This window comes from Vigna angularis, chromosome 8 (assembly GCF_016808095.1).
Source record: "Vigna angularis cultivar LongXiaoDou No.4 chromosome 8, ASM1680809v1, whole genome shotgun sequence".
Taxonomy (NCBI): domain Eukaryota; kingdom Viridiplantae; phylum Streptophyta; class Magnoliopsida; order Fabales; family Fabaceae; genus Vigna; species Vigna angularis.
Window position 1 is genome coordinate 18,811,897 of NC_068977.1, and position 26,789 is coordinate 18,838,685.

At 37.6% G+C, this 26,789-nt stretch overlaps 1 pseudogene; it reads right to left on the reverse strand.

Moving 5' to 3' along the window:
• Window positions 1-796: 796 nt before the first annotated feature.
• Window positions 797-26,789, reverse strand: part of LOC128193739 (uncharacterized) — a 45,213-nt pseudogene continuing 19,220 nt past the window's right edge.

A 26,789-nucleotide genomic window follows, 5' to 3' on the forward strand; every position in this document is an offset into this window, starting at 1 on the left:
GCTGATAATTGCAAAAATGAGATCCTCCATCACTAATCAACACTCTTGGAGTGCCAAAACGTGAGAATATCTGCCTCTTCAGGAATTTAATTACCGTGCTAGCATCATTTTTAGGACAAGCCAATGCTTCCACCCATTTACTCACATAATCCACTGCTACCAGAATATATTCATTGTTGAAAGATGGAGGGAAGGGTCCAACAAAGTCAATACCCCAACAATCAAAAACCTCAACCTCTAAAATACCTTGTAAAGGCATCTCATGACGTTTAGTGATTGTCCCTGCTCTTTGACATTTGTCACAATTCCTAGCATGATTATTAGCATCTTTAAATAAAGTTGGCCAATAGAATCCTGATTGAAGGACTTTTGCTGCTGTTCTTTCTCCATTAAAATGTCCTCCATAAGGTGAATCATGACAATGCCAAAGAATTCCTTCTGCTTCTTCATTTGTAACACATCTCCTTAGAAGATTATCTGCTCCAATTTTGAACAAATATGGATCGTCCCACACAAACTGCTTGGCATCATGCAGAAATTTCTTTCTCTGTTGCCAAGTTAAGTCTTCCGGCATGACTCTTGCAGCTTTGAAATTCGCCATATCAGCAAACCAGGGCCTCTGCTGAATATACATTAGTGATTCATCTGAAAAGGATTCCCAGATTTCAGATTCCTTGCTAGTGACCTCATTGTTGACTAACCGTGACAAATGATCAGCAATTAAGTTCTCACTTCCTTTCTTATCACGGATTTCTACATCAAACTCTTGCAATAGTAGTACCCATCTAATCAGACGTGGCTTAGAATCTGGTTTTGTCAACAAATATTTGATAGCTGCATGATCTGTATAGACAATCACCTTAGACCCAATAAGATAAGGTCTAAATTTTTCTAGAGCGTATACAATAGCAAGAAACTCTTTCTCTGTGGTAGCATAATTCAATTGAGCATCATTCAACACCTTGCTAGCATAATAAATTGGATGAAACTTCCGTTCTTTGCTTTGGCCAAGGACAACTCCTATTGCATAATCACTTGCATCACACATTAATTCAAAATTTTGATTCCAATCTGGTGCTACAATTACTGGAGCTGACACTAGCTTCTCCTTCAATATATCAAAAGCTTTCAGGCAGTCTTCATTCATCACAAAAGGAGCATCCTTCATCAAAAGATTACTCAATGGTTTAGCAATTTTTGAGAAATCTTTGATAAATCTTCTATAAAACCCAGCATGACCAAGAAAACTTCTAATCCCCTTTACATTTATCGGTGGAGGTAGTTTCTCAATAACTTCTACTTTAGCTTTGTCTACCTCAATTCCTTTAGCAGAGATTTTATGCCCCAATACAATTCCTTCAGTTACCATGAAATGACATTTCTCCCAATTCAAAACCAGATTTGCCTGAACACATCTTTTGAGGACAGTGTTCAAATTAGCTAAACATCTTTGGAAAGAATTTCCAAAAACTGAGAAATCATCCATGAATACTTCAATGCATTTTTCTAACAGATCCGCAAAGATTGCCTGCATACACCTCTGAAACGTAGCTGGAGCATTACATAATCCAAAAGGCATATTTCTATATGCAAAGATACCAAAAGGACAAGTAAAAGTCGTTTTCTCCTGGTCTTTTGGATCTACCACAATTTGATTATATCCAGAATATCCATCTAGAAAACAATAGAAAGCCTGCCCTGATAACCTTTCTAGCATCTGATCCATGAATGGAAGAGGAAAATGATCTTTCCTAGTAGCTTTATTAAGCTTCCTGTAATCAATGCACATACGCCAACCAGTGACTGTCCGAGTAGGAATAAGTTCATTCTTATCATTATAAATTACTGTCATCCCACCTTTCTTTGGAACCACCTGTACTGGACTCACCCATTCACTATCAGAAATTGGATAGATGATACCAGCTTCTAGCAGTTTCAACACTTCTTTTCTGACCACCTCCTTCATAACAGGATTTAACCTTCTCTGTGGTTGAGCACTTGGTTTATAATCTTCTTCGATAAAAATTTTGTGCATGCAATAAGTTGGGCTAATACCTTTAAGATCTGATATTGACCATCCAATTGCTTCTTTGTTGGCTTTCAGAATTTCTATCAATTGCTCTTCTTCTTGTAGAGATAAAGAGTTATTGATGATAACTGGCTTTGTTCCATCTTCTTCTAAGAACACATATTTCAGATGTGATGGCAATCTTTTTAATTCTGGCGACTGTGCTTTGATTGTTTCTTCCTTATCAATTCTTTCAAATATTGGATCTTCCTCTGAACTCTTTTTCAATGTTTCCAAATCCCTCAGACATTCATCAATCAATTTCTCTTCTTCTTCATCTAAATCTTCACATGCATCAATGAGAGTTTTTTCCAATGGAGAAATATTTCGCACCATTCTTTCTTGAACCATACAAACTTCATCAAGTTCATCAAATTGAAAACATGCTTTGTCATCATTTGGATATGTCATGGCCTTGGATACATCAAAAGTGACATCTTCATCCTCAACTCTCAATTTAAGCTTACCATTCTCTACATCAATCAGAACTCTAGCAGTCTTCATAAAAGGTCTCCCAAGAATAAGAGGAACATCACTAGTTCCTTCCATCTCCATCACAATGAAATCTACTGGAAATACAAATTTGTCGACCTTCACTAGAACATCTTCAACCACTCCATATGGATATTTAAGGGACCTGTCTGCCAATTGAAGAGCCATTCTGGTTGGTTTAATTTCCAACCCTTGAATTGTTCTGCACATGGATAGCGGCATTAGATTAATGCTAGCTCCCAAAGCAATCAATGCTCTTCCAACTTTCACATCTCCTATGGTGCATGGAATAGTGAAGCTTCCTGGGTCTTTAAGTTTAGGAGGTAGTTTCTGTATGATTGCACTGCAATTACCCTGTATGTTGATAGTTTCCTTCTCCATGTACTTGTGTTTCTTTGTGAGAAGTTCCTTCAAGAATTTTGCATATGCTGGCACCTGTTGCAATGCTTCAGAGAATGGTATAGTAATCTCCAACTTCTTAAACAGTTCCATGAATCTTTCCAACTGCTTTTCTTTCTCCTTCCTTGAATAACCCTTTGGATAAGGAAGTGGCTTTTCATACTCTTTTTCTTTCTGTCTCTCTTCTCTCTCATTTTTTTCTCTCCTCTCCTCTTCTTCTTTTTTCTTTTTCTCTCTCTCAACTCTTTCTTTCCACTCACATGTTTCTTTTTCACTCTCACTCTCATTTTCTTTCTCCTTTCTCTCTTTTTGTCTCTCCTCTAACACTCTACCACTTCTAGTCACAACAGTTTTACACTCCTTTCCAAGATTAGCATGTTTCATCTCGTCAACTATTCTCTCAACATAACCCTCCAAATTTTTAAATGCAGCATCCACATTATGACAATAAGACGCATTTGTCTTCAAGAATCTCTGGAAAGTCTCTTCAAGTTTTGTTGTTTTCTCAACTGGAGTAAATTGCATCTGCCATTTTTGTTGCTCTTGAACCATTGAAACCTGTTGTATTTCCTGTGGTATTTGAGAAAGTTTCATGGCTACTTCTTCAATCTGTTGAGAGATAATTCTATTTTGGATAAGCAAAGCCTCATTTAATTGTAACAACTCCTTCTGACTAAAATCTCCTTTTTCAATATTGAGTTCGTTGTCACTAGTAGCCATATTTTCAATAATTTCAGTTGCTTCCTCTGAAGTTTTCCATTTAATATTGCCTCCTGCTGAGGCGTTCAGCATCATCTTGGTTTGTGAACCAAGCCCTCCAAGGAAAGTTAGGACTACTTCTTCTTCTTTGAAACCATGCATAGGAGTTTTACGTAACAAGCTTTTATACCTGTCCCATGCATGCCCCAGTGATTCTTCCATGCCCTGCTTGAATGAAGAAATCTCTTGCTTGCCTTTAGTCACCTTAGATTGTGGGAAGTACTTGTTTAAAAATTTTGTGACCACTGCTTCCCACTCTGTGAAACTTTCTTCTAGAAAAGAATTCAACCAAAGCTTAGCATTGCCTCCCAATGAGAAAGGAAACAAGCTAAGTTTGATAGCTTCGTCTGGCACCCCATTAATCTTGACTGTATTGCAAATCTCATTAAAGGTAGTAAGGTGCTCATATGGGCTTTCATGAGATAACCCATTAAATTGATTACTCTTCACCAGTTGAATTAGTGCTGGTTTGACCTCCATATTGGCTGCATTGACTCTAGGTCTAGCTATGCTGTTAAAGTGCTGAGGTCCAGCAATATTAGTGTAATCTGCAAGAGTTCTTCTAGCATTATTGTTCTCCATACTTCCTGTGCTATGAACAGAACCTTGTGGTGATGATTGTAGGAGAGTTTCTGGAGAAGGGAAAAGTTCTCTAGACGTTCTGATTCTTCTCCTCCTTCTACTCTCGTCTAGACCTTCAAGAAGAGGTTCTGTTGTTTTCTTACTCCTAGTTCGAATTGCCTCCTGCATACACAAGAAAACAAAACCCTAGAAAATATTTGTTAGCACAAAAAGATATAGAAGATATATATTCAGAAGATAAAAGATTCAGAAGATAGAATAAAATAAGATAGAATAAAAATAAAATCTAACCTAATCTAAAAGATAAAAATAAAATCAAATCTAATCTAATCAAATAAGATAAAATAAAATAAAATCAAATCAAATCAAATAAAAACCGAAAAAATAAAAACAGAAAATAAAAACAGAAATTCAAAATTAAAGTCAAAGATAATCAATAATCACACAAATTAACCAGTTAAACCACGAGTCCCCGGCAACGGCGCCAAAAACTTGATGGACAAATTTATGAGCACCAAAATATGATGTCACAAACTTGTTTTTCAATCGGCAAGTATGACCGAATCGTTCAAGTAATAAACTTGGTAAGACCAAGTATCGTTCTTCCCAAAGGACTCACGGTCTAGTTTAGTTATGTGATTTCTTGATTAGCTAAGACTTAAAGACGAAATATTTGGAGTTTGATATGCAAGACAGAAAATAAACATGTATGCATGAAGTTTTGATCAATGGAAAAAAGCAAAAGATAAACACTTTCAATGGAATTTATGTATGAATATGTTGTTGGGGGTCAATTTCATCTTATCCACTCTCATATATTTAAGGAATTCAACATTCAAATCATCAGTGTTAATGCCACTCTCTAAAGTACCTTTCTAGAAGGCTTCTCCCTAATCACGAGTTCATACAATTCCTAGCATTCCTAATGATCAGTTCATAAGTGCAGGAGCTTAACGACAACCAACATAATATTGGGAGAAATTCCTCGGATCTAGACTTCCCCGTACGTTCCCGTATCGACAAAACCAATAATCATGCATCGAATGAGTTAAACAATGCAAGCATTAAGCAAAGAGGAAAAACCCTAACTAATGATGAAAGAAAGCATAAATCTTAGATTAAGATGCAAGCATAAATTCCATATATGAGAGCTTCAAGAGATTACATTGATTCCCCAACAAACATACAGAGTTTAGTTCACCATATTCATGGTGAACCTAGATGAACAATAATGAAAGAATGAAAGAATAAACCCAATAAAGGTGAAGAGGTAGCCTGAGCATCCAAGATCCTCCTTCAAAGGGGTGGAAGAGAGAGTGTTTGCCTCGTTTCTGCCAAAGATACAAACCCTAGGACGTCCTAAAGCTTATATACTATTCTAAAATTACAAAAAATCTAAGCCCAAGCCCATAAGTGTGTCGCTCAGCGGTAAAGTACCGCTCAGCGGTGAGTGCGCGTCTCTTTTCTTCCCCTCAGCGGCCATTTTGCCCCTCAGCGGACCTCCCGTGACCTTCTGAGTGCCGCTCAGCGGTAAAGTGCCGTTGAGCGGTGCCTTCGGCTTCTCCTTTTGCACTCTTTGATTCCTTTTCTGATTCCATCTCTCTCATTCTTCACTTCTTTCACTAAATTCACCTTAAAACCTGCACAAAAACACTAAAATCAAGCATAAACCTGTCCAGCTCTCTTATTTATGAAAATATGGATAAAAGTATGATTTCAAGCTAGTTTCTAAGTCTAAAGGTTGCTTTTAGTATCAATTTTAAGCATGAAAATAACAGTTTTTCAACTGTTATCACCCCCAACAACATATTCATATATATATTTCATTGAAAGTGCTTGTCTTTTGCTTTTGCCATTGATCAAAACCTCATGCATACATGTTTATTTTCTGTTTTGCATATTAAACTTTAAATATTTCGTTCTTAAGTCTTAGCTAATCAACGAACCACACAACTAAACTAGGCCGTGAGTCCTTTGGGAGAACGATACTTGGTCTTACCAAGTTTATTACTTGAACGATTCGGTCATACTTGCCGATTGTAAAACAAGTTTGTGACGTCATAATTTGGTGATCATCCACTCTCATATATTTTTGGAATTCCTCAATCTTTTCATCAATGTTAATGCCACTCTCTAAATCACCTTGTCGAGAAGGCCTATCCTTAATTACGAGTTCATACAATTCCTAGCATTCCTAGTAATTAGTTCTGAAGTGCAGGAGCTTAAAGGCAACCAATATGCTATTGGGAGAAATTCCCCGGATCTAGACTTCCCCGTACGTTCCCATATCGACAAAATCAATGATCATAGCAATGAATGAGTTAAACAAAGATAGCATTAAGCAAAGAGGAAAAACCCTAACTAATAATAAAAGAAAGCATGTATCTTAAAATAAGATGTTAAAACATTAATTCCATATATGAGAGTTTCACAAGACTACATTGATTCCCCAACAACAATACAAGGTTTACTTCACCATATTCATGGTGAAACTAGATGAATAATAATGAAAAAATGGAAGATAAAACCCTAGAAAGGTGAAAAGGGAGCCTGAGCATCCAAGATCCTCCTTCAAAGGGGTGGAAAAGAGAGCGTTTGCTTCGTCCCAGCCAAAGATACAAACCCTAGGAAAACCTAAAGCTTATATACTGTTCATAATAATATAGAACATTAGGCCCAAGCCCAAAATAATGCCGCTCAGCGGTAAGTGCGTGAGTTGGTTTCCTCCCCTCAACGGCATTTGCACCCCTCAGCAGAGCCAACGTGGGTTTCTGAGTGCCGTTCAGCTGTAAACTGCCGCTGAGTGGTAGTTGCGGCTTCTCCTTTTGCACTTTTTGATGTCTTTTCTGATTCCATTTCCATCCTTCTTCACTTCTTTCACCAAATTCACCTTAAAACCTGCATAAAACACTGAAATCAAGCATAAACCTATCCAGCTCTCTTATTTCTAAAAATATAACCAAAAGCATGATTTCAAGCTAGTTTCTAAGTGTTAAAGGTTGCTTTTAGTATCAAATTTAAGCATGAAAATAACAGTTTTTCAACTGTTATCACAACCCCAAACTTATAACTTTGCTTGTCCTCAAGAAAACAAAATGTAACTCAATCTTCTACCAATCTGTACAATGGTTCACTCATTCAAAAATCCTCTTTTCAAGATAAGTAAAAACTTCAATTAAACGCATGACAAAGATTTCAATCAAGACATGCACATGCTTTGAGTGTTCACAAAATCACTTACTATCCAACAAATGCTATTTTGCATGAATGATCAATCAACTAAGCAAAGATGTTTATGTGCTCATGGAATTTTTCCTCACTAGGTAAAGTGTTTCTCTCAAACACAAGTGTATAAAAGGTAATCACTCATTCACTCTACTATCACAGTGTCACATGAATTGACTTTGCCTTTCATTTAACCACAATCAAATAAATTCACAAGTATGCATCATCACAAGGACTTTTCAATGGCTTATAATGTGGCTGGGCTAACAAGAAAATTGGTTTTTTCTAGATCACAAAACCCTTGAGTTAAGAAAATTGGTTTTTTGCATTGAGCTTTACTTTTTCTTTTCTTTCTCTTTTTCTTTTTCTTTTCACATTCTTATTTCTTAGCTCTTAGCTCAATGCTTTCAATTTCCCTTTCTATTTTCCAACAACCCCAAACTTGAACATTTATCAATACCACAAAATATTTTCTACTTAACTCAAGGTAAAGCTTTTCAGTAAGGGTTTTCAAATCATGTTCAAGGCTAAGGGTTCAAAGGATAGAACACATAGTGTTCTCTTTTAGTGGCTTATTTCATGCAATTTGGCTAATATAAGGGTTTCCAACAAACGGCCTTGATCATATAATGCAAACAAGAAATTGATTCAATCCTAGAAAACCTGGGCAAAGTTATTCATGCTTCCAAAGTAACAACACTCAATCACAAAATTCTGGAGCTCAAAACCTCACAGATAAGCTCATTCCCATTTGACATTCACATCCTGCTTAATATCACAATCACAATCATAATAACTTGCATTTGTTCACGAAGCTTGTGAACCACTTGTATAAGCATGTAATGTGCACATCTCAACATCAATCTATATCAAAGCATCATTCAAGCATTACTTATCAAACAATCACAATCATAAGAAAACCATCATAACAGACAAAGTTTCCAATTGAGTACATCAAACCCAATTCTAAAAATAACAATGAATGATAAAACAAATCCTGCTCTAGTGCTTTGAAAAACTCATCCCCATCAATGATGCTCTCTCCCAACCCCAAACTTAGATGGACAACAAGTGAGAAAGTGAGTGGAAAAGAAATTTTCTCAAAAAGGGATGAGGGAAAAATTGTAGAAAACCTTGGAAAAGTATGTAGGAGTGTGTGTGCAGAGAAGAATCTAAAAGGAGAGGCCAAGGCACAGCTGAGGGTATAAAAATACCCTAATGAACTCGGGTTCCGCTAAGGGGTAACCTAAGCCTAGTTTGCGACACTACCGCTCAGTGGTAGTTTGCCACTCAGCGGCACTTACGGGAAGTGCTCTCCTTCTCCTTAGCTTGACCTAGATGCGTCCTAAACATACCCCTCACTCGCTCCCTGCAATAAAATTCTTAGATCACTCATGCACAACCCTATTATGCAACTAAAACAGAATCAAAACAAAAAAATATAGAAAAATCAAATCAACTGGGTTGCCTCCTAGGTAGCGCTTGTTTAACGTCACGAACCTGACCCAAAATCCTCCAGCACCCTTCAGTAGATGCAAATCTTTCTTACCAACACCCATCAGTAGGTGTATACAAACATAGTATCCTTCAGTAGATACTCTTCCGCCTAACATCCATCAGTAGATGTAAATCCTGTAACAAACTTATAACAAAAACAAAAATACCCAAAAGTTCAAAATTACATCACCAAAACAAAAATTAAAAGTTCTTAAATCACTGGGTTGCCTCCTAGCAAGCGCTCTTTTAACGTCACTAGCTTGACCCAATATCATGTTCTTTCTTCTTTTTCTTCTTTCTACTGAACTTCTTTAGGAATTTGAGAAAACCAGGAACCTGTTGCGGTGTCTCAATCAGAGGAACTTTAATCTCCAATTTCTTGAAGATTTCCATAAAGTACCTAAATTTCTTTTCCTTCCTATGATTCTTCTTTAGATGAGGATGGGATTTTTCATATGATTTCTTCTTCTTTCCTCTCATCTTCTTTTTCTTCCTTTTTCTCTCCCTAAATTTTCTCTTTTTCTTTTCTCTTATTTTTTTTCTTCCCTTTTCTTTTTCTTTTCAACTTCTTTATTTTCACACAAATTTTCTTTCTCTCTTCTCTCTCAACCACTTCTTTCTCTTTTTCTTCATCTTTATTTTTCTCACTCAACTCTTCTTTCTCTTTTCTCTCTATCTTTTCCTCATCTCCCTCTAATTTTTTCTTATCAAGAATCTTGTCACTTTCAGTGACAATGGTTTGCCCTACCTCCTTAGGGTTAACTTCAGTATTAACCTCATCATTCAATCTCTAACTAATGTAACGAAGTTGCATCTCCATTCTTTTACATGATTCTTCAATGCTTTTTTGAGTAGCGTCAGAAGTTTTCAAAAATCGTTGAAGGGTGTCATCCAAACTATCCAAACTTCCTGATAGAAAGGGTTGTTGCTGCCATTGTTGTGGTGGCGGCCATTGTTGTGGTGATGGCCTATCAAATGGTCCGGCAGCTTTCCAAAATTGGCTTTGATCCATGCTTGAGTGAGGTTCCCACCAGTGGTTGAGATTACTTTGGTAGAATTGAGTGCCCATATAGTTAAATTCTTGTCTAAATTGCATCCTGTAAACATTAGGCACGAAACTCTAGAAAATATTTGTTAGCACAAAAATATAGAGAAGATAGATAAATCAAAGGATATAATTGAAAAGATAGGAAGATAGAAAATAAAAACAGAAAAATAAAAACAGAAAATAAAATAAAATAAAATAAAAATAGAAAATAAAATAAAAACAGAAAATAAAATAAAATAAAATAAAATAAAAATAGAAAAATAAAATAAAATAAAATAAAATAAAATAAAATAAAAACAGAAAACAAGTCAAAGATAATCAATAATCAAACAAATGAACTAGTTAAACCACGAGTCCCCGGCAACGGCGCCAAAAACTTGATGACAAATTTATGAACACCGAAAAACGGCGCCACAAACTTGTTTAACAATCGGCAAGTGTGACCGAATCGTATCAAGTAATAAAACTAGGTAAGACCAAGTATCGTTTTCCCAAAGGACTCACGACCTAGTTAGTTATCTGATTTGTTGATTATTTAAGACTTGTGAACGATTGATTGTAGGTTTAAATGCAAAAGACAGTAATTAAACATGTATGCATGAATGTGATCAATGGCAAAAAGAGTAAAACAAACACGGAATGAATTTTATCGATGAATATGTTGTTGGGGTTATCAATTTCATCTTATCCACTCTCATATATTTTAGGAATTCATCAATCTTTTCATCAATGTTAATGTCACTCTCTAAATCACCTTGTCGAGAAGGCCTATCCTTAATTACGAGTTCATACAATTCCTAGCATTCCTAGTAATTAGTTCTGAAGTGCAGGAGCTTAAAGGCAACCAATATGCTATTGGGAGAAATTCCCCGGATCTAGACTTCCCCGTACGCTCCCATATCGACAAAATCAATGATCATAGCAATGAATGAGTTCAACAAAGCAAGCATTAAGCATAGAGGAAAAACCCTAACTAATGATAAAAGAAAGCATGTGTCTTAAAATAAGATGTTAAAACATTAATTCCATATATGAGAGTTTCACAAGACTACATTGATTCCCCAACAACAATACAAGGTTTAGTTCACCATATTCATGGTGAAACTAGATGAATAATAATGAAAGAATGGAAGATAAAATCCTAGAAAGGTGAAAAGGGAGCCTGAGCATCCAAGATCTTCCTTCAAAGGGGTGGAAAAGAGAGTGTTTGCTTCGTCCCAACCAAAGATACAAATCCTAGGAAAACCTAAAGCTTATATACTGTTCGTAATAATACAGAAAATTAGGCCCAAGCCCAAAATAATGCCGCTCAGCGGTAAGTGCGTGAGTTGGTTTCCTCCCCTCAGCGGCCTTTGCACCCCTCAGCGGAGCCAACGTGGGTTTCTGAGTGCCGCTCAGCGGTAAACTACCGCTGAGCGGTAGTTGCGGCTTCTCCTTTTGCACTTTTTGATGTCTTTTCTGATTCCATTTCCATCCTTCTTCACTTTTTTCACCAAATTCACCTTAAAACCTGCATAAAACACTGAAATCAAGCATAAACCTGTCCAGCTCTCTTATTTCTAAAAATATAACCAAAAGCATGATTTCAAGCTAGTTTCTTAGTGTTAAAGGTTGCTTTTAGTATCAAATTTAAGCATGAAAATAACAGTTTTTCAACCATTATCACCTATCTCAAAATTGTTGCTTATACCTGCCTGGTCCTCAAAATCTTCATCAGTCTCCTCAGGTGCAAGAGTAAGGATATCTGAAGGTAGGAAAGTAGGTGGCACAATGAACACAAGACTCTGGTTCCCATCTCCTAGGTCAATGACACTAACATCATCTAGAATCTGAACAATCTGAAATGGCAACTCTGAATCTTAAGATTGTTCCTCAGTGAGTTGAGTGGCCATCTGCCCTATCTGATCAGTCAAAATCTGAATGGATGCTCTAGTCTCTTGCATGAACTCAATGTTCTGCATGGCCATCTACCTTAGTGACTCCTTCAATGTAGGCTCGGAAGTAGAAGGCTAAGGAGCTATTTGGGCAGGAGCATCATATTGCTGACTCTGGTATTGTTGGATTGGTGGTTCTTGATAATGATGTTGTTGTGGGGTATCCTGCCATCCCAAGTTAATGTCATTCCTTCCAAGATTATTGTTGTAACCATACTGAGCAGGGAATAACTCATCCCAGAACAATCGCTTAAGATCTTCCCAAGAAGTGATACACCCTGAAGGAAGACAATAAAGCCAATCCCTTGCTGCTCCTTGTAATGATTACGGCAATTCCTTTAAGAACATATCGTCATCCTGGACATGTGGAGGTTTCATTGAAGAGCACATGATGTGGAATTCTTCCAAATGTTGATGTGGGCATTCACCTGCAAAACCATGAAACTTAGGCAGCAAATGTATCAGTCCAATCTTGAGAATGCAATGAACATCATCCTCAATAGGTGGAACCGATTCCCAAAGAGAACTCTCAGAAGTCGGAGGATGAGCCATATTGTTCTCAGCATAAAAATCAGCAGAATATGAATTACAATCAGAGTAACATGCAGAAGGAGAATCATAATCAGAGGCATTGGCAGAATAAGAAGTATTCACAAAATCAAAATGGGTAGACATGGAAAAAGAGGAAAGGAAGGTAGAAAAGAAATCCTTAAAATTACAAAACAAACAAAATACAACACAATTAAAGATGCGACACGCACACACAATAACGCACACACAAAACAAAACATCACACTCACAACACAAGACAAAACACAACACACACTAACACAACAAAAGACCTAAGACCGAACCGTTGGTCCCCGGCAACGGCGCCAAAATTTGATGCGACTGTCGCGTGATAACAGTTGAAAAACTGTTATTTTCATGCTTAAAATTGATACCAAAAGCAACCTTTAACACTTAGAAACTAGCTTAGAATCATGCTTTTGTTCATATTTTTAGAAATAAGAGAGTTGGACAGGTTTATGCTTGATTTCAATGTTTTATGCAGGTTTTAAGATGAATTTGATGAAAGAAGTGAAGAAGGATAGAGATGGAATCAGAAAAGAACTCAAAAAGTGCAAAAGAAGAAAAACCGTAAGTACCGCTCAGCGCCAGTTTATCGCTAAGCGGCACTCAAGAACAAATGTTGGCTCCGCTGAGGGGTGAAAGTGCAGCTAAGGGGAGATTTGACTTTGCGCTAGTACCGCTGAGCGGCAGTTTACCGTAGAGCGGTGGTATTTTGGGCTTAGGCCCACTTTTCTGTAATATTACGAATAGTATATAAGCTTTAGGACTTTCTAGGGTTTGTATCTTTGGCTGGAAACAAAGCAAACACACTGATGGACAAATTTATGAGCACCAAAATATGATATCACAAACTTGTTTCACAATCGGCAAGTATGACCGAATCGTTCAAGTAATAAACTTGGTAAGACCAAGTATCGTTCTTCCCAAAGGACTCACGGCCTAGTTTAGTTATGTGATTTGTTGATTAGCTAGGACTTACAAACGAAATATTTAGAGTTTATATGCAAAAGACGAAAATTAAATATGTATGCATGAAGTTTGATCAATGGCAAAGACAAAAGATAAACACTTTCAAAGGAATATATGAATGAATATGTTGTTGGGGGTCAATTTCATCTCATCCACTCTCATACATTTTAGGAATTCAACATTCAAATCATCATTGTTAATGCCACTCTCTAAAGTACCATTCTAGATGGCTTCTCCCTAATCACGAGTTCATACAATTCCTAGCATTCCTAATGATTAGTTCATAAGTGCAGGAGCTTAACGACAACCAATATAATATTGGGAGAAATTCCCCGGATCTAGACTTCCCCGTACGTGTCCGTATCGACAAAACCAATAATCATGCAATAGAATGAGTTAAACAATGCAAGCATTAAGCAAAGAGGAAAAACCCTAACTAATGATGAAAGAAAGCATAAGTCTTAGATTAAGATGCAAGCATAAATTCCATATATGAGAGCTTCAAGAGATTACATTGATTCCCCAACAAACATACAAAGTTTAGTTCACCATATTCATGGTGAACCTAGATGAATTACAATGAAAGAATGAAAGAATAAACCCAATAAAGGTGAAGAGGTAGCCTGAGCATCCAAGATCCTCCTTCAAAGGGGTGGAAGAGAGAGTGTTTGCTTCGTTTCTGCCAAAGATCCAAACCCTAGGACGTCCTAAAGCTTATATACTACTCTAAAATTACAAAGAATTCAAGCCCAAGCCCATAAGTGTGCCGCTCAGCGGTAAAGTACCGCTCAGCGGTGATTGCGCGTCTCCTTTCTTCCCCTCAGCGGCCATTTTGCCCCTCAGCGGACCTCCCGCAACTTCTTGAGTGCCGCTCAGCGGTAAAATGCCGCTGAGCGGTGACTTCGGCTTCTCCTTTTGCACTCTTTGATTCCTTTTATGATTCTATCTCTCTCCTTCTTCACTTCTTTCACTCAATTCACCTTAAAACCTGCACAAAAACACTGAAATCAAGCATAAACCTGTCCAGCTCTCTTATTTCTGAAAATAAAGATAAAAGCATGATTTCAAGCTAGTTTTTAAGTCTAAAGGTTGCTTTCAGTATCAATTTTAAGCATGAAAATAACAGTTTTTCAACTGTTATCACTAGCATCATTTTTAGGACAAGCCAATGCTTCCACCCATTTACTCACATAATCCACTGCTACCAGAATATATTCATTGTTGAAAGATGGAGGAAAGGGTCCAACAAAGTCAATACCCCAACAATCAAAAACCTCAACCTCTAAAATACCTTGTAAAGGCATCTCATGACGTTTAGTGATTGTCCCTGCTCTTTGACATTTGTCACAATTCCTAGCATGATTATGAGCGTCTTTAAATAAAGTTGGCCAATAGAATCCTGACTGAAGGACTTTTGCTGCTGTTCTTTCTCCATTAAAATGTCCTCCATAAGGTGAATCATGACAATGCCAGAGAATTCCTTCTGCTTCTTCATTTGTAACACATCTCCTCAGAAGATTATCTGCTCCAATTTTGAACAAATATGGATCGTCCCACACAAACTGCTTGGCATCATGCAGAAATTTCTTTCTCTGTTGCCAAGTTAAATCTTCCGGCATGACTCTTGCAGCTTTGAAATTTGCCATATCAGCAAACCAGGGCCTCTGCTGAATATACATGAGTGATTCATCTGAAAAAGATTCCCAGATTTCAGGCTCCTTGCTAGTGACCTCATTGTTGACTAACCGTGACAAATGATCGGCAATTAAGTTCTCACTTCCTTTCTTATCACGGATTTCTACATCAAATTCTTGCAACAGTAGTACCCATCTGATCAGACGTGGCTTAGAATCTGGTTTTGTCAACAAATATTTAATAGCTGCATGATCTGTATAGACAATCACCTTAGACCCAATAAGATAAGGTCTAAATTTCTCTAAAGCATATACAATGGCAAGAAACTCTTTCTCTGTGGTAGCATAATTCAATTGAGCATCATTCAGCACCTTGCTAGCATAATAAACTGGATGAAACTTTTGTTCTTTCCTTTGGCCGAGGACAACTCCTATTGCATAATCACTTGCATCACACATTAATTCAAAATTTTGATTCCAATCTGGTGCTGCAATTACTGGAGCTGACACTAGCTTCTGCTTCAATATATCAAAAGCTTTCAGGCAATCTTCATTCATCACAAAAAGAGCATCCTTCATCAAGAGATTACTCAATGGTTTAGCAATTTTTGAGAAATCTTTGATAAATCTTCTATAAAACCCAGCATGACCAAGGAAACTTCTAATCCCCTTTACATTTGTTGGTGGAGGTAGTTTCTCAATAACTTCTACTTTAGCTTTGTCTACCTCAATTCCTTTAGCAGAGATTTTGTGCCCCAATACAATTCCTTCAGTTACCATGAAATGACATTTCTCCCAATTCAAAACCAGATTTGTCTGAACACATCTTTTGAGGACAATGTTCAAATTAGCTAAACATCTTTGGAAGGAGTTTCCAAAAACTGAGAAGTCATCCATGAATACTTCAATGCATTTTTCTAAAAGATCAGCAAAGATTGCCTGCATACACCTCTGAAACGTAGCTGGAGCATTACATAATCCAAAAGGCATCTTTCTATATGCAAAGATACCAAAAGGACAAGTAAAAGCCGTCTTCTCCTGGTCTTTTGGATCTACCACAATTTGATTATATCCAGAATATCCATCTAGAAAACAATAGAAAGCCTGCCCTGATAACCTTTCTAACATTTGATCCATGAAAGGAAGAGGAAAATGATCTTTCCTAGTAGCTTTATTCAGCTTCCTGTAATCAATGCACATACGCCAGCCAGTAACTGTCCGAGTGGGAATAAGTTCATTCTTATCATTATAAATACTGTCATCCCACCTTTCTTTGGCACCACCTGTACTGGACTCACCCATTCACTGTCAGAGATTGGATAGATGATACCAGCTTCTAGCAGTTTCAACACTTCTTTTCTGACCACCTCCTTCATAACAGGATTTAACCTTCTCTGCGGTTGAGCACTTGGTTTATAGTATTCTTCCATAAAAATCTTGTGCATGCAATAAGTTGGGCTAATACCTTTGAGATCTGATATTGACCACCCAATTGCTTCTTTGTTGGCTTTCAGAATTTCTATCAACTGCTCTTCTTCTTGTAAAGATAAAGAGTTACTGATAATGACTGGCTTTGTTCCATCCTCTTCTAAAAACACATATTTCAAATGTGATGGCAATCTTTTTAGTTCTGGAGACTGTGCTTTGATTGTTTCTTCCTTATCAATTGTTTCGAATATTGGATCTTCGTCTGGACCCTTTTTCAATGTTTCCAAGTCCATCAGACATTCATCAATCAATTTCTCTTCTCCTTCATCCAAATCTTCACATGCATCAATGAGCGTTTTTTCCAATGGAGAAATGTTACGCACCATTCTTTCTTGAACCATACAAACTTCATCAAGTTCATCAAATTGAAAGCATGCTTTGTCATCATTTGGATACGTCATGGCCTTAGATACATCAAAAGTGACTTCTTCATCATCAACTCTCAGTTTAAGCTTACCACTCTCTACATCAATCAAAACTCTAGCAGTCTTCATAAAAGGTCTCCCAAGAATAAGAGGAACATCACTAGTTCCTTCCATCTCCATCACAATGAAATCTACTAGAAATACAAATTTGTCAACCTTCACTAGAACATCTTCAACCACTCCATATGGATATTTAAGAGACCTGTCTGCCAATTGAAGAGCCATTCTGGTTGGTTTAATTTCCAGCCCCTGAATTGTTCTGCACATGGATAGCGGCATTAAATTAATGCTAGCTCCCAAATCAATCAATGCTCTTCCAACTTTCACATCTCCTATGGTGCATGGAATGGTGAAGCTTCCTTGGTCTTTAAGTTTAGGAGGTAGTTTCTGTATGATTGCACTGCAATTGCCCTGTATATTTATAGTTTCCTTCTCAATGTACTTGTGTTTCTTTGTGAGAAGTTCCTTCAAGAATTTTGCATATGCTGGCATCTGTTGCAATGCTTCAGAGAATGGTATAGTGATCTCCAACTTCTTAAACAGCTCCATGAATCTTTCCAACTGCTTTTCTTTCTCCTTCCTTGAATAACCCTTTGGATAAGGAAGTGGCTTTTCATACTCTTTTTCTTTCTGTCTCTCTTCTCTCTCATTTTTTTCTCTCCTCTCCTCTTCTTCTTTTTTCTTTTTCTCTCTCTCAACTCTTTCTTTCCACTCACATGTTTCTTTTTCACTCTCACTCTCATTTTCTTTCTCCTTTCTCTCTTTTTTTTCTCCTCTAACACTCTACCACTTCTAGTCACAACAGTTTTACATTCCTTTCCAAGATTATCATGTTTCATTTCGTCAACTATTCTCTCAACATAGACCTCCATTTTTTTAAATGCAGCATCCACATTATGACAATAAGACGCATTTGTCTTTAAGAATCTCTGGAAAGTCTCTTCAAGCGTTGTTGTTTTCTCAACTGGAGTAGATTGCATCTGCCATTTTTTGTGCTCTTGAACCATTGAAACCTGTTGTACTTCCTGTGGTATTTGAGAAAGTTTCATGGTTACTTCTTCAAGCTGTTGAGAGATAATTCTATTTTGGATAAGCAAGGCCTCATTTAGTTGTAACAACTCCTTCTGACTAGGATCTCCTTTTTCAATATTGAGTTCGTTGTCACTAGTAGCCATATTTTCAATAAGTTCAGTTGCTTCCTCTGGAGTTTTCCATTTAATATTGCCTCCTGCTGAGGCGTTCAGCATCATCTTGGTTTGTGAACCAAGCCCTCCAAGGAAAGTTAGGACTACTTCTTCTTCTTTGAAACCATGCGTGGGAGTTTTACGTTACAAGCTTTTATACCTGTCCCATGCATGCCCCAGTGATTCTTCCATGCCCTGCTTGAATGACGAAATCTCTTGCTTGCCTTTGGTCACCTTAGATTGTGGGAAGTATTTGTTTAAAAATTTTGTGACCACTGCTTCCCACTCTGTGAAACTTTCTTCTGGAAAAGAGTTCAACCAAAGCTTAGCATTGCCCCCCAATGAGAAAGGAAACAAGCTAAGTTTGATAGCTTCGTCTGGCACCCCATTAATCTTGACCGTGTTGCAGATCTCATTAAAGGTAGTAAGGTGCTCATATGGGCTTTCGTGAGATAACCCATTAAATTGATTACTCTTCACCAGTTGAATTAATGCTGGCTTGACCTCCGTGTTGGCTGCATTGACTCTAGGTCTAGCTATGCTGTTAAAGTGTTGAGGTCCAGCAATATTAGTGTAATCTGCAAGAGTTCTTCTAGCATTATTGTTCTCCATACTTCCTGTGCTATGAACAAAACCTTGTGGTGATGATTGTAAGAGAGTTTCTGGAGAAGGGAAAAGTTCTCTGGACGTTCTGATTCTTCTCCTCCTTCTACTCTCTTCTAGACCTTCAAAAAGTGGTTCTGTTGTTTTCTTACTCCTAGTTTGAATTGCTTCCTGCATACACAAGAAAAAAAAACCCTAGAAAAGATTTGTTAGAATAAAATAAAACCTAATCTAAAAAAATAAAATCTAACCTAATCTAAAAGATAAAATAAAATAAAATAAAATATAATCTAACCTAATCAAATAAAATAAAATAAAAAACAGAAAAATAAAATAAAATAAAATAAAATAAAAACAGAAAAAATAAAAACAGAAATTCAAAAGTAAAGTCAAAGATAATCAATAACCACACAAATTAACCAGTTAAACCAGAGTCCCCGACAACGGCGCCAAAAACTTGATGGACAAATTTGTAAGCACCAAAATATGATGTCACAAACTTGTTTCACAATCGGCAAGTATGACCGAATCGTTCAAGTAATAAACTTGGTAAGACCAAGTATCGTTCTTCCCAAAGGACTCACGGCCTAGTTTAGTTATGTGATTTGTTGATTAGCTAGGACTTACAAACGAAATATTTAGAGTTTATATGCAAAAGACGAAAATTAAATATGTATGCATGAAGTTTGATCAATGGCAAAGACAAAAGATAAACACTTTCAAAGGAATATATGAATGAATATGTTGTTGGGGGTCAATTTCATCTCATCCACTCTCATACATTTTAGGAATTCAACATTCAAATCATCATTGTTAATGCCACTCTCTAAAGTACCATTCTAGATGGCTTCTCCCTAATCACGAGTTCATACAATTCCTAGCATTCCTAATGATTAGTTCATAAGTGCAGGAGCTTAACGACAACCAATATAATATTGGGAGAAATTCCCCGGATCTAGACTTCCCCGTACGTGTCCGTATCGACAAAACCAATAATCATGCAATAGAATGAGTTAAACAATGCAAGCATTAAGCAAAGAGGAAAAACCCTAACTAATGATGAAAGAAAGCATAAGTCTTAGATTAAGATGCAAGCATAAATTCCATATATGAGAGCTTCAAGAGATTACATTGATTCCCCAACAAACATACAAAGTTTAGTTCACCATATTCATGGTGAACCTAGATGAATTACAATGAAAGAATGAAAGAATAAACCCAATAAAGGTGAAGAGGTAGCCTGAGCATCCAAGATCCTCCTTCAAAGGGGTGGAAGAGAGAGTGTTTGCTTCGTTTCTGCCAAAGATACAAACCCTAGGACGTCCTAAAGCTTATATACTACTCTAAAATTACAAAGAATTCAAGCCCAAGCCCATAAGTGTGCCGCTCAGCGGTAAAGTACCGCTCAGCGGTGATTGCGCGTCTCCTTTCTTCCCCTCAGCGGCCATTTTGCCCCTCAGCGGACCTCCCGCAACTTCTTGAGTGCCGCTCAGCGGTAAAATGCCGCTGAGCGGTGACTTCGGCTTCTCCTTTTGCACTCTTTGATTCCTTTTATGATTCTATCTCTCTCCTTCTTCACTTCTTTCACTCAATTCACCTTAAAACCTGCACAAAAACACTGAAATCAAGCATAAACCTGTCCAGCTCTCTTATTTCTGAAAATAAAGATAAAAGCATGATTTCAAGCTAGTTTTTAAGTCTAAAGGTTGCTTTTAGTATCAATTTTAAGCATGAAAATAACAGTTTTTCAACTGTTATCATTAGCACATACACTAATTTCATCAGCTATCACCTGCCCAATATTAACATTCAAATTTCTGATAGCACAGTAGATGAATAGTGCCCTGCTGAGAGTAATATCTGACACATGTGAACATGGCTGAATGTTGGCATGAGAAAATGCCATCCAATATTTTGCAAGAGGAGTCAAATCTGTCCTCCTAATGTTAACCACTGAGCCAGATCTATTCCTTTGGAAGTGTCCTCCAGGTATACATAACACTCTCTCCACATCTTCAAAATCAGCACCTTCCTCCATGCAAAGAGCAAACTGACATTGCTCACCAGCCCACACAGTATCCAGGAAGTTGTTGATAGAATCAGGATCATACCTGATAGCATGGCCTCTGACATAGCCCAAATAATTCTCAGCTGGATAATCACCAATCTTCTTTGCATTGGTGTAAAATTCCTTCACCACAGCTATGTTGGCAGGTGCAGGATAAGTGGCTAGCTTTCCCCAATCATTCCCTAACACTTGCTCTCCAAATTGAGGAGCGAAGTTAGGTATCATTCCAACCTTTCTCTCCATCAGAAGTCTCCTGTCCTGAACCACCCTAAAGTGCTTCTCATGTTTCCTAGAGAGGAACCTGCCAGAATGGGGTTGCTCTGGTTCCTTTTCCTTTCTCTTGGTTGCCATGGTTTTCAATCTTTTTCCTGATGAAGATGCCATTCCTACATTCAAAACACAAACAAAACCACAGAACATGATGTTAATCATTAGTGAAACACAGAACACAACTCCTTTCGAAGCTAAACCACCGCTGAGGGCCAGAATTTCCCCTCAGCGCCACCAGTGCCACAGTCCAACACACAAAAACTCAGAAAAACCAAATCTGGCAGAGTGCCGCTCAGCGGCAGATTACCCCTCAGCGGTAACTCTGCAGATTTTTGAAAAACCTATTTTAAAGCTGTCCTAACTCCACCCAAATGCAATTTTCAGTTTTCTAGTTCATGATCATGCAGTTTAATCGGTTCAAACATCAAATATATCATCAAATCATGCATAGAAATCAAAACCCCTAAATATTCATGCTTTGACAATCACATTCAAATTCAAGAACCCTAGAATGAACAAAATGCATTTTACTTACTTGGGTGGAGATACTAGATGCAATGAGAATGCTTCCAAGCTAGAATGCTCTCTTCCAACCCCAAACTTTGATGGCACACTAGTGAAAAAGTGAGTGGAAGAGAATTTTTTCTTAAGAGGTAAGAGTGAAAAGATGTGGAAAACCTAGGAGAAGATGTGTGGAAGTGTTTATGCAGAGAAAAGCCAGAAAGTATAAGACTTTGCGCAGCTTAGGGTTTAAAAATACCCTAATGGGTTCGGGTCCCGCTAAGGGGAACTAAAGCCCAATCTGCGAGAGTACCGCTCAGCGGCACTTTCGTGATGTGCTCCTCTCCTTCTTTTCTTAACCTACGTGTCTTCCCTACATGCCCCTCATGGGTTCCCTGCAATTCAATGTTAAAAATGCTTATGCGAATCCTAACTAAAATAAACAAACAGAAACAATCAATCAACTGGGTTGCCTCCCAGGTAGCACTTGTTTAACGTCACGAGCCTGACCCAAAATCCACCAACACCCATCAGTAGGTGTTTCAAACTTACCAGCACCCATCAGTAGGTACAAAATTTTCTCACTAACACCCATCAGTAGGTGTTACAAACCTAGTATCCTTCAGTAGATACTTAACCACCTAGCATCCTTCAGTAGATGCTGAATCCAACAAAATATTTACAAAATAATGTCCACAGGTTAAAAATTATAAAACTAAAATCAAAATCCAAAGTTTGTCAATCACTGGGTTGCCTCCCAGCAAGCGCTCTTTTAACGTCCTTAGCTTGACCCAATAAAGTTCAAGTTCCATCTTCTTTATAGTTGATGTAATCATTCCACCAACTTCTCAACTGCTTCCTTTGGACTGTCTTGGTTCTTCTAGAATATGGAGACTCTATCTCTATCATCTCCTTCTCTTTAAAGCCCTTCACAACCCACAACTTGTTCTTGATTCTTACTGGTATGCCAAGTTGGAGTCTTCTTTTCTTCCAGTCTCTAGGAATTTCTTCTCCTCTTCCAATCTCCTCTTCCTTGGGTACCTGAAACAACAAACAATGGTTACCTGAAACCTCAAGATCTTCTTCTTTATGTCTAGTCATGGGTGCATCTCGAAATGCAGCTTTATAACTAGCCTCTTCCTCCTTTGCTTGCGTCTCATCTTTGAAGACATCCACCACCACTCTCTCCTCTCTGTCCTGAAGCACTACTATACCTTCATGTACATCTATGATGGCCCTGGCCGTTTTCATAAACGGTCTTCCAAGTATGATAGGTAACTTCTCGGTCTCCATTTTCATCACCACAAAGTCTGCTAAAAACTGAAGTTTGCCAACACAAACTATAATGTCCTCTGCAATCCCACATGGCTCCTTTGAAGATCCATCGGCCATTACTAGATTAACCTTTACAGGTTTCACTTTAACATTGCCAATTTGCTCCAGTAAAGAATAAGGTATCAAGTTAACACTTGAACCTAAATCAAGGAGAGCTTTCTTTACCTTTTTCTTCCCTATAGTACAAGGGATAGAAAAACTACCTGGATCTGGTGCTTTAGGAGGGAATGACTCTTTCTTAACAGTTATACACTTTTCTTCCTCAACATCTCTACGTCTCTTCTTTGTAGAGGTTCCTTCATCTGATTTTGTGTATACTGCAATTTTCTGTAGAATTTGTTCCCAAGGTGCGTCATTGTCCACCATTCTGAATAACTCTGTGAAGTCCATTTGTTTCTCTTGATTTGTTGGAAAAGGAAAAGTGTTCTTTCTTTCTACTTCTCTTCTTTCTTCTGTTTCTCCTTCTTCTAACTCAATTATCTCTTCATTAACACTCTTTACCACTTTGCACTCTTCTCTGGGGTTAACCTCAGTATTAGCCCCAAAATTTCTATTTGGCCTTTCTTCCAATTGCTTGGTAATCTGACCCATTTGAATCTCCCATTTCTTTATAGCAGCTTCAGTGCTCTTTTGAGAAGATTTTGTTTTCTGTATGAATTGCTGAAGAGTTTCTTCCAACCTTGTTTGTCTTTCATTAAGCATAGATAACTGTTGCCACAAGGTTGGTTGCTGCTGCTGCTTATTATATTGATTAGCTTGCCCAGTTTGTCCTTGGCCAATGCTTGGATGTGGTTTCCACCCTTGATTATAATTCCCTTGACGGTATGGAAATTGATTAGCCATGAAATTAACATCCTCCACGGCTTCCACTGGAAAAGCACACTGACCATTGACATGATCACCTCCACATAATTCGCACAACTGGGTTTGTACCTGTGCAGCAGATTTCAACTCTTTAGGTAATTGAGCCAAAGTTTTAGTCAGAGTCTCCAGCTGTTGAGTTAGAATTTTATTCTGAGCTAGCAAGGCATCATGTGTTTGTAATTGAAGAACCCCTTTTTGTTGCATAGAAGCTCCTCTCTCACTGTGCAGCTCATTATCACTAGTAGCCATGTTTTCTATAATTTCAGTTGCTTCCTCTGGAGTCTTCCATTTAATATTGCCTCCTGCTGAGGCGTCCAGCATCATCTTGGTTTGTGAACCAAGCCCTCCAAGGAAAGTTAAGACTACTTCTTGATCTTCAAGACCATGCGTGGGAGTTTTACGTAACAAGCTTTTATACCTGTCCCATGCATGCCCCAGTGATTCTTCCATGCCCTGCTTGAATGAAGAAATCTCTTGCTTACCTTTAGTCACCTTAGATTGTGGGAAGTACTTGTTTAAAAATTTTGTGACCACTGCTTCCCACTCTGTGAAACTTTCTTCTGGAAAAGAATTCAACCAAAGCTTAGCATTGCCTCCCAATGAGAAAGGAAACAAGCTAAGTTTGATAGCTTCGTCTGGCACCCCATTAATCTTGACCGTGTTGCAGATCTCATTAAAGGTAGTAAGGTGCTCATATGGGCTTTCGTGAGATAACCCATTAAATTGATTACTCTTCACCAGTTGAATTAATGCTGGCTTGACCTCCATGTTGGCTGCATTGACTCTAGGTCTAGCTATGCTGTTAAAGTGTTGAGGTCCAGCAATATTAGTGTAATCTGCAAGAGTTCTTCTAGCATTATTGTTCTCCATACTTCCTGTGCTATGAACAGAACCTTGTGGTGATGATTGTAAGAGAGTTTCTGGAGAAGGGAAAAGTTCTCTGGACGTTCTGATTCTTCTCCTCCTTCTACTCTCTTCTAGACCTTCAAGAAGTGGTTCTGTTGTTTTCTTACACCTAGTTTGAATTGCTTCCTGCATACACAAGAAAACAAAACCCTAGAAAAGATTTGTTAGCACAAAAAGATATAGAAGAAGATATATATTCAGAAGATAAAAAGATTTAGAAGATAGAATCAAATAAGATAGAATAAAATAAAACCTAATCTAAAAAATAAAATCTAACCTAATCTAAAAAATAAAATAAAATAAAAATAAAATCTAATCTAATCTAAAAAGATAAATAAGATAAAATAAAATAAAAACAGAAAAATAAAAACAGAAATTCAAATTTAAAGTCAAAGATAATCAATAATCACACAAATTAACCAGTTAAACCACGAGTCCCCGGCAACGGCGCCAAAAACTTGATGGACAAATTTATGAGCACCAAAATGTGATGTCACAAACTTGTTTCACAATCGGCAAGTATGACCGAATCGTTCAAGTAATAAACTTGGTAAGACCAAGTATCGTTCTTCCCAAAGGACTCACGGCCTAGTTTAGTTATGTGATTTGTTGATTAGCTAGGACTTACAAACGAAATATTTGGATTTTTATATGCAAGACGAAAAAAATATAAACATGTATGCATGAAGTTTGATCAATGGCAAAGACAAAAGATAAACACTTTCAATGGAATATATGAATGAATATGTTGTTGGGGGTCAATTTCATCTCATCCACTCTCATACATTTTAGGAATTCAACATTCAAATCATCATTGTTAATGCCACTCTCTAAAGTACCATTCTAGATGGCTTCTCCCTAATCACGAGTTCATACAATTCCTAGCATTCCTAATGATTAGTTCATAAGTGCAGGAGCTTAACGACAACCAATATAATATTGGGAGAAATTCCCCGGATCTAGACTTCCCCGTACGTGCCCGTATCGACAAAACCAATAATCATGCGTTGAATGAGTTAAACTATGCAAGCATTAAGCAAAGAGGAAAAACCCTAACTAATGATGAAAGAAAGCATAAGTCTTAGATTAAGATGCAAGCATAAATTCCATATATGAGAGCTTCAAGAGATTACATTGATTCCCCAACAAACATACAAAGTTTAGTTCACCATATTCATGGTGAACCTAGATGAATTACAAAGAAAGTATGAAAGAATAAACCCAATAAAGGTGAAGAGGTAGCCTGAGCATCCAAGATCCTCCTTCAAAGGGGTGGAAGAGAGAGTGTTTGCCTCGTTTCTGCCAAAGATACCCAATCCTAGGAACCCCTAAAGCTTATATATCATTCGTAAATTACAAAAAGTCAAGCCCAAGCCCATTAAAGTGCCGCTCAGCGGTAAAATACCGCTCAGCGGTGATTGCGCGTCTCGTTTTCTCCCCTCAGCGGCCATTTTGCCCCTCAGCGGACCTCCCGCAACCTCTTGAGTGCCGCTCAGCGGTAAAAATGCCGCTGAGCGGTGACTTCGACTTCTTCTTTTTGCACTCTTTGATTCCTTTTCTGATTCTATCTCTCTCCTTCTTCACTTCTTTCACTAAATTCACCTTAAAACCTGCACAAAAACACTGAAATCAAGCATAAACCTGTCCAGCTCTCTTATTTCTGAAAATATAGATAAAAGGCATGATTTCAAGCTAGTTTCTAAGTCTAAAGGTTGGTTTTAGTATCAATTTTAAGCATGAAAATAACAGTTTTTCAACTGTTATCACACACACCTTTCTACCCGTTGGAGGAAGATCTTGGATGCTAAGGCTACCTACTCATCTTTCTACGGTTCTATCTTTCATTCTTTCATTATTGTTCATGTAGTTTCACCATGAATATGGTGAACTAAAACTCTTCTTGTTGTTGGGAATCAATGTAATCTTGTGAAACTCTCATATATGGAATTTGTGTTTAAACATCTT